This window comes from Python bivittatus, unplaced genomic scaffold, assembly GCF_059951505.1.
Source record: "Python bivittatus isolate LINGU-HERP-01145 unplaced genomic scaffold, Pbiv_v1 ctg000080_np1212, whole genome shotgun sequence".
NCBI lineage: Eukaryota > Metazoa > Chordata > Lepidosauria > Squamata > Pythonidae > Python > Python bivittatus.
Window position 1 is genome coordinate 63,033,279 of NW_028277035.1, and position 14,222 is coordinate 63,047,500.

The 14,222-nt window shown below is 36.3% G+C and overlaps 1 protein-coding gene across 2 annotated transcripts in view; it reads left to right on the forward strand.

Annotated features, from left to right (window-relative positions):
- The window catches only part of CHCHD6 (coiled-coil-helix-coiled-coil-helix domain containing 6), a 259,437-nt gene that overhangs the window by 185,418 nt on the left and 59,797 nt on the right, over positions 1 to 14,222 (forward strand). The gene's annotated exons all lie outside the window — the stretch shown is intronic.

Sequence of the window (14,222 nt, forward strand, 5' to 3'; positions counted from 1 at the left end):
GTTTTAACCAAAAGCATATTTATAAATATCAGGTGTATAAAGAGACTTCAAGAACTTTGGTTATTGATTCATGCTAATCTACATTCATGATATTATTTATGAAGTTACTGGCTGTTTTGAAATTTGCCCATTCAGAAAATATTTTTATCAAACTCTATCACAATAAGCTATTAATCTATACTTTTTTTGACTCTTATAGAACAACTGCACCAATGTCTGATAGTGAGTTGGTTGTGATTTCTGTTGATGTTACCAGTTCTTATCTACCTCGCCTGAGAGGCATTTCCCAATGCCTCTCTATGTTCCATACTTTATACCTTGCTTTATTTCAAAGATAACACTTTAAAATATTTGTTCTTAGTCTATTGTCCCATTATCTTGGTAGCATACTCTTAGAGACAAAAACATCAGAATTTGCATGGATACATGATTAGCTGTTTCTCATCTCTGTTATGGCCTCCTCCACCATTTTATGGGGTTGTTTGAGTACCCAAGAGAATTACTATGTAGGAAGTACTTCCTAACAGTTTTGTGTTGTTAGCCTTAGCTGTCTGGACTACCTTAAATACCATTTTATTAATTAATGTTAAAATTCTTCCAATATTGCTTTAAAAACTGAGGTATGTAATAGACTTCTAAAGGCTGATGTGTACCACTTTTGAGCTGGTTCTGTTGCTTTTCTGTGACCTTTCTTAAGGTACTTATATTGAAATCTGTATATCTTTAAAGAGTTTTTAGGATAACTCAAAGGGCTTTAATGGATGTAAAGTGTTCTTGGAATTTATCTGTGACTTTGCCCGCATGCTAAGATTTGAACTTATTTTTCATAATAAAAATAATCAAACTCGTAATGCAAAGCTTTTAGTAACCATAATATGCATTGATTCCTTTATAGTGGTATTGTTCTCCCACTATGATAATGTATTTTAGAATGCAAAGGAATTAGAACAAGTAAGTATCTTAAGACTCTATGTAAAGATATTTTTATCTATGGACTAAGTGGAAGAACATAGTGCGACAATGTCCAGAGTTTGATGGCTCTCTAAATAAAGCTGGAAAATGGCTAAAACATATTTTTTTCTTTTTTGTAATAAAATGTTACGTTAATTTTTGTTACTCTTTTGCCAACTAATCTTTATAATTTTAAAATTACATTCTACTTGTCTGGCTGTGTCTATCCATTTCCTTATGTCCAAGGAGGTAGATGATTTCTTTCACCAGGCAGTTATCATCTGGGTCATATACCTTAGAGGAAGGGAAAACCTGGATCAAACCAGAAAATTTGAAATTTGTTTTTAGATATTTTGTATTTTTAAGCTCATGGTTTGCCTTGTCAAATGATTTTCAAAGCCCTGGTATTTTTTCTGATTGGAGAAACATCCTGGGCTATCAGATGTCTCAGTGCTCTCCAAAACACCAATCTGCTTTGGATATTCCTACCACTGTTTTAATTAAAGGAGCCTGACTGCAGCACTACTTAAAGCTGAACTCAGTACTGATAGAAGGTGGTTCATAATTAGAACTTAAAACACAGTTTCTGGAATTTTATCTTCTTTTATTCCCTTCAAGGCAAAGCTTTGCTTAAATCCTGACCTGGTTGAAGGACTGACTCTCTGGAAAAAAGTTTTTCCCCCTTCTCTATTGCCACTCAGTAATTATCTGTTGTGACACTTCTAGCCAGATTTTCAAGCTGAGCCCACCATTCAGTTCTCCAAGGGCATTCCAGCACTGTTAAAAATAAGTGATTTCTTGCCAGATTTTTTCCAGTGAATTAATGGAATTCAGATACGAGTGTCCTTACCAGCCTGCTGAGCCTTCAGTTTGCCTTTCCAGGGATTTAAATGTTCTCCATGGAATAAAATGTAAGCAAACTGAACAAAATTTTAAAATGGCAAGATGTTAACTGCCTCTGACATGCTGTGCTTCCTTAATTCAAAATAGCAGTTGGTGTGTATTTTTATTCAATTCCCTTCACATTCCCTACCCGTAAAAGTGCCCTCTTCATTTTATTTTCTCTTGTTTTAAAGCTTCAAATGATCACAGAGAACCATGAAGCTCTCCTAATAGAAATGTTGTCTTCCACATGTACTGTAGGATGCATGGCTTTAATACTTTATATCCCATACATTCCAAAAACATGCACCACTTTTGATCTAATTCAGGAAATACACTAAGCTGCTTTGCAGCCCAAATACATACAAATAGGACTGCAAAAATATGATTTGGGTAATTAGAACCTTAAATAAATGTCCTAATTTTTTAAGGTATTGACAGGAGACTTGGTACTATAAAAAGGGTGGTTTTCAAGTGATGATCTTTGCATTCATTAATTACCACATTACAAAGAACTCAGTAGCTACAATAGCAATAGCTAATACAACTTTAGTATAGGTAGAGCAGAATCCAAACCCGGATTCTGATTCATGGAGAGTTTGCATTACATTTTTGCATGCCATGTTTATGCTATTTAAGTTCATGTTTAGTAATATAAGCCCCTGCTTTGCTATTTATGAAGGAACTCTCAAGCTGAGTCATTTGACTGTGAATCAAACCAAGTATTCCAGCCTGTTCAGTAATGGCTTTCTTCTGTACATAGGAACATTGTAGTCATAAGTCGTCCAAGGGCTGCTTCACATGTGACTTTTTTCCATTCTATTAACTAGAAACCTCTTCAAAAATCTGTGTCAGGGTTTGTACTGATCTGTGCAATACTCAAGTTCTGGGTTGCCCCATTAGTATATAATGGCATATATAACTCAGATTCTTAGTTTAAAGTTGGGGTGGGGGGACAGAACAATCCTATTGGTTTTACTAGCACTAGGATCACTAGTAATTTGAATAGATTAAGAAAATAGAATGTTAGGAGTTAAATCAACGACACAAGTACATGTACTGAAATTATTTACTGATGATATTGTATTTACAAGTACCCAGCCTAGAAACTCTTTAACATTGTTGATGGACTATATATAACAATACAGTTTGGTGTCAGATTACCAAATTAATAAAGAGAAAACTCACGTGTTGACATGGAATTTGACAGGATAAAAAGCAATATACATATCAAACAACAGACTTTAATATTTCTGCTTAGAAGGTCAAATATTTTAAGTTTTGTTTTTGTTTTTTTTGCTAAAAATAACAGATTTATTTAAGAACAATTACTTAACAACCTGAAAAAGCATATTAACAGACATTTCTGGGCAGAAAAAAATTAAATCTGTCTTGGTCAGTGAAAACTGGAGCTGTCAAAATGAACACCCTACCAAGATTAAATTTTCAAATGATTCCAGTATTTACTGAGAAAAAGCTATTAAATGTTTGGCACAGGCAAGTAATGAAATATATGTGGTCCAATAAAAAGCGAAATATTAAATTTAAAAACTTGCAGGATTCAAGAGAATGAGGTAGTCTAGTGGCTCCACATTTCAGACTGTATTATCATGTTAGCTGTTTAACATGGATTTCAGAATGGATTATATTTCCCTATGATGCTTTTACTTCATAGAAGAGTTAGCTCTTCCAGAAGTGTTGCACAGAGTGACACACACAGAAATAAACAGCTTATAAGGGATCATGCATTTACTAAGTACCCTACTGAATGTTTGGGATAAATAAAGAGGAAGAATAAATATGGAATTTCCCTATTTTCTTTACTATTTTTATGAAAATGAAGGCACCAAGAAATTTGCTCAGTGGAGAGATAATTATTTGTTTAGATTACAAAAGTTTATTGATAACAGGACAAAAATATCTTGAGCATCTTAATACACAGTGCTTTTCTACATTTAATTGGTTTCAGTATTTTCAAATAAGCAGTGCAGCAACAAAAGGATCACAGAAACAAGGGACAATATTGAGAAGCTTGACCAGAATTGAAAACCTTATAACGCATAATACTGATCATTTGTTAGGCATGATTTATAAATTATTAGTGAAGTATGACTCAGAATCTGAACAAATCAAAGGCTGTATGTTTAAATGAATGCAGAATATGAATATAGTTATAGAGATGCAATAATGGGAATTTCAGTTGAAGAATATCAAATTTACTTTAAACATTATATTTGGAATTTGTATAAGGTGTTATACTGTTGGTATATTATTCCAGTCTTAATTGCTAAAAAGAATAATTATTTTTCTAAAAATGTTGGAAATGTAAACAGCAAGTTAGATCCTTCTTTCATATGTTGTGGTAATTCTGTAAAGCCCAACAATATTGAAAAATTATTCACTGTAGACTGGAACAGATTTTGAAATCCCATTGCAACCTGAGATATTTTGATTAAATTTTACTAAACTATATATCCCTTCAAAAATGAACTGAATTGGCTTTGTATATGTTAGCAGCTGCAAAGATTTTATATGTCTTTTTTGGAGAAGACCTTTAATTCCCTCTTTGGAAGAATGGCTGACTAAATTGTGGGAGTATGCCTTGATGTCTAGAATAACTTTGTATTTAAAAAGTAAATATGCAGAATTTAATTTTAATTAGGAACAATTCTTGGACTATAATTTTATACATGGAATTGTACTACATCTAAAATTTGGATTCTATAGTCCATATTTTAATGATGTATAATTTATAGTATTGGTGGAATACATTATTCACTACCTGTAGGTTTCCTTCAGTGATTTGAACAATATTAACCAAGCATTTTAAGCTTAAAGCTTAACTGGGATGCATGGATTTTGATTATAAAATGGATATATAATATCTCATAAAACTATAAGCTTCTAATGATGTGTTGGAATATATTAGTTTGATGAAATTTCAGTTTTGCTGCTTATCCGCCCATATTTCTATATCTGTACCCACTTTTCTTATTTGTACTATCCATTCTTTCAAAATGTATCATATGTTCATAAAAACCTGCATCAGGAGCAAACTGTATATTTTGTTATGGCCTGTTCTCTGAGGATGAAAAGAAAAGGGGAAAGAGGTTATCAGAGAATGAACTGCTAGATAAAAAGAAGAAAGGGAAGTGCCAGAAAGAGAAAGTATAGATGGTCTTACACACTCTTATCCCCAGTCCACATTAATCCCCACATACATTTCTCTTGTAGGAATATGGTCCTCATCAAGATTTCTTATCACTAATGTAGGGGGAAAATGTAGATGATCTTACATGTCAGTGCAAATGATAGTGAAATATGTGTCAGTAACACATATCTCTTGCTAGGGTCATGAAGTTAAACAGCATCTTCTCTTGGGAAGAGGCAGAAGCAACAAAGGGTTTGGATGTGCGAGATGCTTGAAAGCAGGGCAAGCGGGACAAGGTGTACATGCCATAAAAACAAGTCAGCTCAACCCAGATAATTAATCATTTCATGAAGTCATATTTAAATAAATAAGGAATAGCTTTGACTGTGACCTTCTGAATGGTAAAATTGATGATCCAGCCTTTCCTCTGATATCATCTAGCATTCCTCCTCTAAATTATGGTTATTGTTTCAGTTTCCAGTAGCAGATTCTGTATTTTAATATCCCAAGAGAAGCAACCCATAGAGGTCAATCCAGAATCCTAAATAATTGCTTGCATTTTCCCAGACAAAAATATAAGGTAGAGAGCATTCATTTCAAGTGTAACATCCTTCATAATAATAGTATAAACAGCATGTTTTTATATTCATGGAAGCATGAGGGAATAATGAAATCTCAAAAGGAAGGATTACATGAATGCCTCAGAAATCAAGTAGCTACTCTTCAAAGTTGCTGCAGTAATATAATCCACTACAAGCAAAATATATAATTTGAAAATAGCATATTCCCTTTGTCCATATACATGGAAGACAGAAACATCCAGAAAAAAATAATTGTCCGTTTGACTATAACGCATACAGAATTGTGGTAAACTTTATGCGGAAAATTTTACCTGAATTTGTGGTCAGTTATTTATTCCTTTGGCTTAATTTGTTTTTTATTGTCTTAATAAATGTCTGAGGCACCCAATATTCATTCTCAATGTTTGAAACAATATAATTTCTCTGTAAAATTATAGGTGGCTCTCCTTTAGTGTGACTTAAACCCCACTGCTAAAATCCAGCAGGGAACAATAAGGAAATGAAAGGAACCAGGTTACTTACATTGGAGAGGCCAGGTCATTTGGATTAACTAGTTAAGGCAATCCTCAACAACATATTTGAAAAAAAAAAAAAATCTTCATGTGAAGGAAAGCAGTTGAGTTTCTAGTTTGAGAGTAGCCACACCACCATTCTCACAGACAAGCTGTTATAATGGGATTTGAATGACATTACCGTAAGGTGAGTCAACAACTAGCTAGCTAACATCCCTCAGAGAGTCAGCATCAGGAGCTCTATGTAGAGTCAAAAAGGAATAACCAGTGAGATCCCACAGGGATCTGTCCTAGGCCCATTATTCACATTTTTATTAATTACTTGGATAAAGGGATTGATGGGATGCTTATCAGATTTGCAGATGACACCAGATTGGAAGATCTGACCAACAACCAGGATGATAGAATTAAATTGCAGTCTGGACAGATTGGATGACTGGGCTGAGAAGAACAATATGCTTTTCAACAGAGAGAGAGAGAGAAATGTAAAGTGTTACATTTGAGGAGGAAAAATATGAGGCATACAATGAGGGATTCATGGTTTGGAGAAGAACAAGTTGAACTTAAGCCATCAATGTGAGAGATTGCTGCTAGAAGGGATAACCCAGTTTTGGGCTAGATTAGAAGCATTGTATCAATGATACATGATACAATTCACATTTCCAGGATACTGACAGGTTGAAATAGGTTCAGAGTGTTGGAAAATATGGGGTTTCAACCAAGCCTGTCTCACACTAGCACAAAGGAAGGGGTGGCTCCACTGCGGCCTAGCTTTGCTGTTTTGTGTGGGAGGGGCTTGGATCCTGCCTTTTTCCTGTTTCCCTCATTTTCTTTCACTTCTCCTCATGGCTCTCCACAAGGTAGGAATGAATCCTCTCTCCTCCACATGGTTTTTGAATTAACATTTCAGAACCTCAACACGGAGGAGAGTGACAAAGAAGATATGCGACCTGAGAACATGCCCTACAAGGCCAGGCTGAAGGAACTTAGGATGTTTAGTCTGGAGAAGAGAAGACTGAGGGGAGACATAATAGGTACAGTGGGGCAAAAAAGTATTTAGTCAGCCACCAATTGTGCAAGTTCTCCCACTTAAAAAGATGAGAGAGGCCTGTAATTTTCATCATAGGTATACCTCAACTATGAGAGACAAAATGGGGAAAAAAATCCAAAAAATCACATTGTCTGATTTTTAAAGAATTTATTTGCAAATCATGGTGGAAAATAAGTATTTGGTCAATATCAAAAGTTCATCTCAATACTTTGTTATATATCCTTTGTTGGCAATGACAGAGGTCAAACATTTTCTGTAAGTCTTCACAAGGTTTTCACACACTGTTGCGGGTATTTTGGCCCATTCCTCCATGCAGATCTCCTCTAGAGCAGTGATGTTTTGGGGCTGTCGCTGGGCAACACGGACTTTCAACTCCCTCCAAAGGTTTTCCATGGGGTTGAGATCTGGAGACTGGCTAGGCCACTCCAGGACCTTGAAATGCTTCTTACGAAGCCACTCCTTCGTTGCCCGGGCAGTGTGTTTGGGATCATTGTCATGCTGAAAGACCCAGCCACGTTTCATCTTCAATGCCCTTGCTGATGGAAGGAGGTGTTCACTCAAAATCTCACGATACATGGCCCCATTCATTCTTTCCTTTACACGGATCAGTCGTCCTGGTCCCTTTGCAGAAAAACAGCCCCAAAGCATGATGTTTCCACCCCCATGCTTCACAGTAGGTATGGTGTTCTATGCAACTCAGCATTCTCTCTCCTCCAAACACGACGAGTTGAGTTTAGACCAAAACGTTCTACTTTGGTTTCATCTGACCATATGACATTCTCCCAATCCTCTTCTGGATCATCCAAATGCTCTCTAGCAAACTTCAGATGGGCCCGGACATGTACTGGCTTAAGCAGGGGGACACGTCTGGCACTGCAGGATTTGAGTCCCTGGCGGCGTAGTGTGTTACTGATGGTAGCCTTTGTTACTTTGGTCCCAGCTCTTTGCAGGTCATTCACTAGGTCCCCCCGTGTGGTTCTGGGATTTTTGCTCACTGTTCTTGTGATCATTTTGACCCCACGGGGTGAGATCTTGCATGGAGCCCCAGATCAAGGGAGATTATCAGTGGTCTTGTATGTCTTCCATTTTCTAATTATTGCTCCCACAGTTGATTTCTTCACACCAAGCTGCTTGCCTATTGCAGATTCAGTCTTTCCCAGCCTGGTACAGGTCTACAATTTTGTTTCTGGTGTCCTTCAACAGCTCTTTGCTCTTGGCCATAGTGAAGTTTGGAGTGTGACTGTTTGAGGTTGTGGACAGGTGTCTTTTATACTGATAACAAGGTCAAACAGGTGCCATTACTACAGGTAACGAGTGGAGGACAGAGGAGCCTCTTAAAGAAGTAGTTACAGGTCTGTGAGAGCCAGACATCTTGCTTGTTTGTAGGTGACCAAATACTTATTTTCCACCATGATTTGCAAATAAATTCTTTAAAAATCAGACAATGTGATTTTCTGGATTTTTTTTCTCATTTTGTCTCTCATAGTTGAGGTATACCTATGATGAAAATTACAGGCCTCTCTCATCTTTTTAAGTGGGAGAACTTGCACAATTGGTGGCTGACTAAATACTTTTTTGCCCCACTGTATATCAAAGGGTTCCATAAGGGTGATGGTTAGGATCTGCTTTTTGTTGTTACAGAAACCAGGACCAGAAATAATGGGTATAAGCTGCAGCTACCTAGTTTTCATTTTAATGTAAGAAAGACACTTCCTGAGTCTATGATCTATGTAGTAGTGGAAGAGTCTACCTACAGAAGTTGTGGGTTCTCCATCTCTGGAGGTTTTTCAGAAGACTTTAGTATGATTTAATTGCTTTTTCTGCATATTACAGAAGGTTCAACTAGATAATGCTTGTGGCACCTTCCAACTCCACAATTCTATCATTCTGATTTTCTAGTCATGTCTTGAGGTGAGGGTATAGGTTGCATGCAAATAATGGTATTGCAGTGTCCATTAAAAAAAAGCATAGTGAATTACAAATACATCTTTGAGAAAAAAAACATTTTAAATCTTGGATTTTAAACAGGTTTTGTAAGTTTGTGAGATGCTATTGAACTGATATCATTTATCAGAAAGCATATAATTTATTAGAAAAATAGACATTTTAAGCCTTTTGCACTCCTTTTTCAGAAAAAAAGAAAAATTATGGATTAAAGTTCTGTATAAAGAAGGAATAACAAAAGAAATGAATTCACATTTTGCAAGCATATTTTGACCATTATCACCTAACAGGTAGTCCTTGGTTTATGACAGCAATTGGGAATGGAATAGCTGTTGCTAAGTGATGCGGTCATAAAGCCAATGTCACCGTGCTGCCTAGCGATGGCAGTTCCAGCAGTCCTGGTTGCTGTTGTTAAGCAAGGACTTCATGTGACCATGACTTCTGACTTTCTGCCGGCTTCCCCATTGACTTTGCTTGTAGGAAGACAGCAGGGAATGTTGGAAATCGTGATCAGGTGACTGTGGCTCACTGTGACATCATAATCGCAAGCCGGGTACCAAGCTGAACAAATGGAGATAAGCCAAGGACTACTTGGCATACTTCCAGGGTTGTTGTTTTTTTTAGTCATTTCAATAGGGATCGAATTGGCCCCAAAGTATCATCCTTGTTTCTGTAGTAGGAAAAAACCCTGTCAGTTCTTGCTGTGTTTTAAAAGATGTTGATTGTTTATAACCAGCATTTGACAAAGTTCCTTATGTGTTTTTCATAGGATATCTATTTTCATTATTTCATGCTTGGGTAATGAATAGCAAAAATCAGTGTGGCTGCTGATATTAATAAGGTAGATCAACTTTTCTTGCTGATCTGCAGGACATAACAGCTAGCTGTCGGTGGTGTGTCATTCCTTGATGGCTTGGTATTGGAACACATTGTTAAACTGTAACAATGACTAGAGAAGGGAAATAAGGAATCTTTATATATTTTGGCCTTATAATAATCAAATATAGGAATTTATTTATTTATTTGATTTATATCCCTCCTTTATTTTGTACAACTGAAGGTGGTATATATAATGCTGCTTCTTCCCATGTTCCCCACAACAACAACCCTGTGAGAGGGGTTATGCTGTGAGAGAATCACTGGCCCAACTTTCATGCCTAAGAGAGGACCAGAACTCATAGTTTTCTGGTTTTTAGTCCAACTACACCAAACTTAATTACTACATCAAACTGGCTCTCCAAATGTGAAGTATTTTTTTCAATTTTCTCTTTAGCGATATAAAATAATTGTTCCTCATGATGTTTGTTCGTAGATCCTGCCTACAAAGATCCATTAAAATGACCCACCCATGGAGTCTTAGAGAATACAAATGATTCCTGAATGCTCTAAGGATTTCTTGGTTAGAAGGACTAGGGATATATTGTGATCTGTTTCACTTTATGGAATAATAATAATTTATTGTAAACCACTTCTTTATTTTTATGTGAATCAGTATACAAATGTTTCAAATAAAAAAAACTAACAAAATATAAGATCAACTCAACTGCCCTTAAACACTTATTTAGACTATGGAACCCATAATGCCCACAGAGCTTGGACTATCTTCAGCTGATGAAAAGGACTGAAAGATGGCTAGAGTACAGGTGACATAAGTCTAAAGATGAGTGCTACTGAACACAAGTGAGAGCCTATCATGCCTGTTATTGTAACAGAGAAACACAAAGATAATTCCACTATTACAACCTTGAGATTCCATCAAATGGAAGTGCTTTAGGTGGTGAAAGAGCTTCTGGGCAGTGGTCAGGAATGAAAACCCTTCAAACCTTCCCTCCCCCTCCCCCCGCCCCTGATGAATTAGTACTAAACAATTGGAAGAGAAGGTGATTCACATCTGTGTCACAACTGAGGCAGTATTTGCAAAAATGTTTAGAGCACCAACTGGTCATGTTTGGGAGAATCAATTTCAGTTTTTGAGGGTATGGACATGACACTTGTATCTGTATTGCCTACTATATATAGTCCTTCCCTATCTTGGCAGTTAAGGTGTAGAACTACAACTCTCATGCAAATATCCCATTATTGGGCAAGGTATTTGAGACTATAGTGGCTAATTGGCTTCATGCATTCTTGGAGGACATGAATGATCAGATTTGGTTTTGGCATTGCAACTTCTTTGCCCTTACAGATTATGTTCTCCAGGAAAAAAATGGGGAGTGTAACTTTATTGAACTTCCTGAATACTTGGTAGCTTTTTGACCTTCCACTGACCATCCTGCTAATTATATGGGGTTGTAATAGGAGCCCCAGTTCTTCACTGGCTCTTATTCTACCTTCAGAGGTCAATTCCAGGATTACTCCACAGGGGAGCTTTTGGGAGCTTTTGCTTAGCCCTGTAGTTGCTAGGCTGTGGAGTACTGCAATAATTCATCTTGTTGTTTAACATCTATATGAAGAGTGAAGAAGTTGAGACTGAATATCACTAGTACACCAAACTTAGGATTTTTTTTTTCCCTGTCATCAGAGTCAGATGAGGTGGTTCAAGTATTGGACCAGTATCTGGATGCTGCGACAGTCCTAATGAGGGTCAGTAAACTGAAGTTAATGGGCAATAAACAGGAACTGAGTCCCCTAAAGATATGGTAGTATTGGACCAGCAGATTATGGGAATTGGATAAGTTTCCAATTCTGAAGGAGCAAGTGCATAGCCATGACAAACCTCTGGATTTTTTTGTAACACTTGAGGCTCAGATGCCATTAATGGCCCAGAGTACCTTTGATGCTGATGGCCAAGGATGGCCTGTTCACAGTAGTCCATGCTCTGGTAGCCTCCTGTTTGGATGACTGCAGTATATTCTATCTGGCTCTGCCATTGAAGACAATTCAGTTAGTGTTAAATGTGGCAGTAAGGCCCAAACACCCTTGAGATGCTATGTAATAACACTCTGAAAAATGTACAGTGGCTGCCTATATGTTACCAGTCCAACTTAAAGATTCTACTAGTGACATTTTAGGTCTCTAAATAGTTGAAGGCTTCAATACTTGAGGCAGTGCCTTTCCCTACCATATGTTAAGATGGGGACAGAAGCAACATTGACCTTATAAGACCTGGTTTTTTACTCCTGTTTTTAGCACTCAAAATGGCCATGCCTTTTGTGCCTCACTGTTAGAGTTATTTATTATTATATGTTTTAAGTTGTATGCTTTTAACAAATCCATTTTGTAATCCATTTTATTATTTTATCTTTTTTTTATGGATTGTAACCTGCTACAAGATCCTCTGGATAGTGGCAGGATACTAATACGTTAAATAAATAAATACTTTAAATTGTTTTTTCCAGTGAAGCAGAAGAATCTGCTCTGTATCCAGATTGGTGGATATCAGATTACTGCATGTACCTCTGAGCTACTTGGATTCAGGAAATAGTACATTAGCTTGCAAGGTAGTGTCTAGATTAAATAACTTAGCTTTCATAGAATAGCATAAGTATATTCGAGATAAAACTAACTTTGGTTGCATTTGTGTCATACTTGCCAAAATATGCCAAAACCAATTGGTAGTGGTTAGCACAGAATGCTGCATGTAGCATGGTAAGACTAATGCTGGTAACCCGCACCTTCTCTATCTTACTAGAATATGCTATGTGAAAGTTCACCAAAGCCATGGTAAATAGCAGAGATAAAGATCTATGGGCCCAGCTGCTGACTACCTTGGCATATGAAAGACTGCAATTTAGAATGTAAGCAGAATCAATCATAAAAAGTGTGAATTAACCAGTGAAAGGAAAAGGGGAAAAATAGAAATGTTGCAAGTCTATGACTATGAAAGAGGAAAGATGCACGAGTGTGGAGCTGAGTTGATGAATACATTGCAGAGAATTGAAGGTACAGATTTAATTATGAACAGAAAGGCTAAAATATATGACAGTAAGTATGAAACTAGATTGTTGTGGGTGGGTATGAAGTTTGGAAACGATAGATTAGTGATAGTTACATCTTACACTCCAGTGAATGGTGAAAATGGAAAGAACTAGAGATGGGTTTGGGGAAAACTTGTGCAACATTCTAAATAAATGAGATTCAGGAGGTAAAATATTCTATTTGTTGACATGAATGACAGAGTGGAAACAAGACGAGTACAGAAAAGTTATTGGGTCACCTGGAGTCCCAAGAATAAGTAAGAATGGTGACTGTTCATGACCATTAGCTTAGAAAAAGGTTGGCCTCTTTCAACTACATTGTTTAACTTTAAGGCTATTTATATACTGTATACACATGGCAAAGGAATGAATATAAATTTAAAAGCATGATTGATTTGATTGTTTTTGATGAAGGATTATGATGTCTAAGAGGAAGGATTAAGTAGAATTACTGAATGGTACAAGAATAATGTCTGCTTCTGAATGTGGGACAGAATCTTTTTAGTAGAATCAAGAGGTGATATTGGGAAAGAATGAGCAAGAAAAGGAAATAAGAAACGAGAGTAAAAGTAGAATGACTGCAGGAAAAAAGTACAAGATACAAAATACAAGATACAAAAATATTAAAACATAAATTAATCACCCATCAAAAATGGAAAGTAGACACAAGGAAAGGAGATGTGGAAGCTGCTTGAAAAAAAAATGTTACAGTGTACCACAGAAGTGTCAGTGGAAATTATGAAAAAGGATGAGTGCTGGAATGATGAAGTGAAAGACACTATGGATTAGAGAAAACAATAGAGGATGATTGCTGTAAAAAATGAGGATGAAAGAAACGTATAATGTGTATAGAGAGAAAGAATTGTAAAAAATGTAATCAAAGAGAACAAGGAATATTTAAGATTTAAAAATACAGAGAAAAATGCAGAGCTGTTTTGATGGAAATAAAATTTCGTTTTGGAAGGTTATGGAAAAGTCTAAACAATGAGCAACCAACAGAGTGCCTGAAAGTTAAAAAGAGATTAAATTATTTGGGATGAAACTGAAATGAGGGATTACCAGAAGGTGTTAAGAGATTTGTATGGTTATGTTCATGAGATGTTGGAGAGTGAAATTGAAATAGCTATAAATGTTAGTGTTAGAGAATGTTCAAAAATGGTAAGGATGAAAATGTAGCTAATGTAACTGGAGAAATATTGAAAAATGGCTGTGATTTCAGAATGGAGTGGCTGT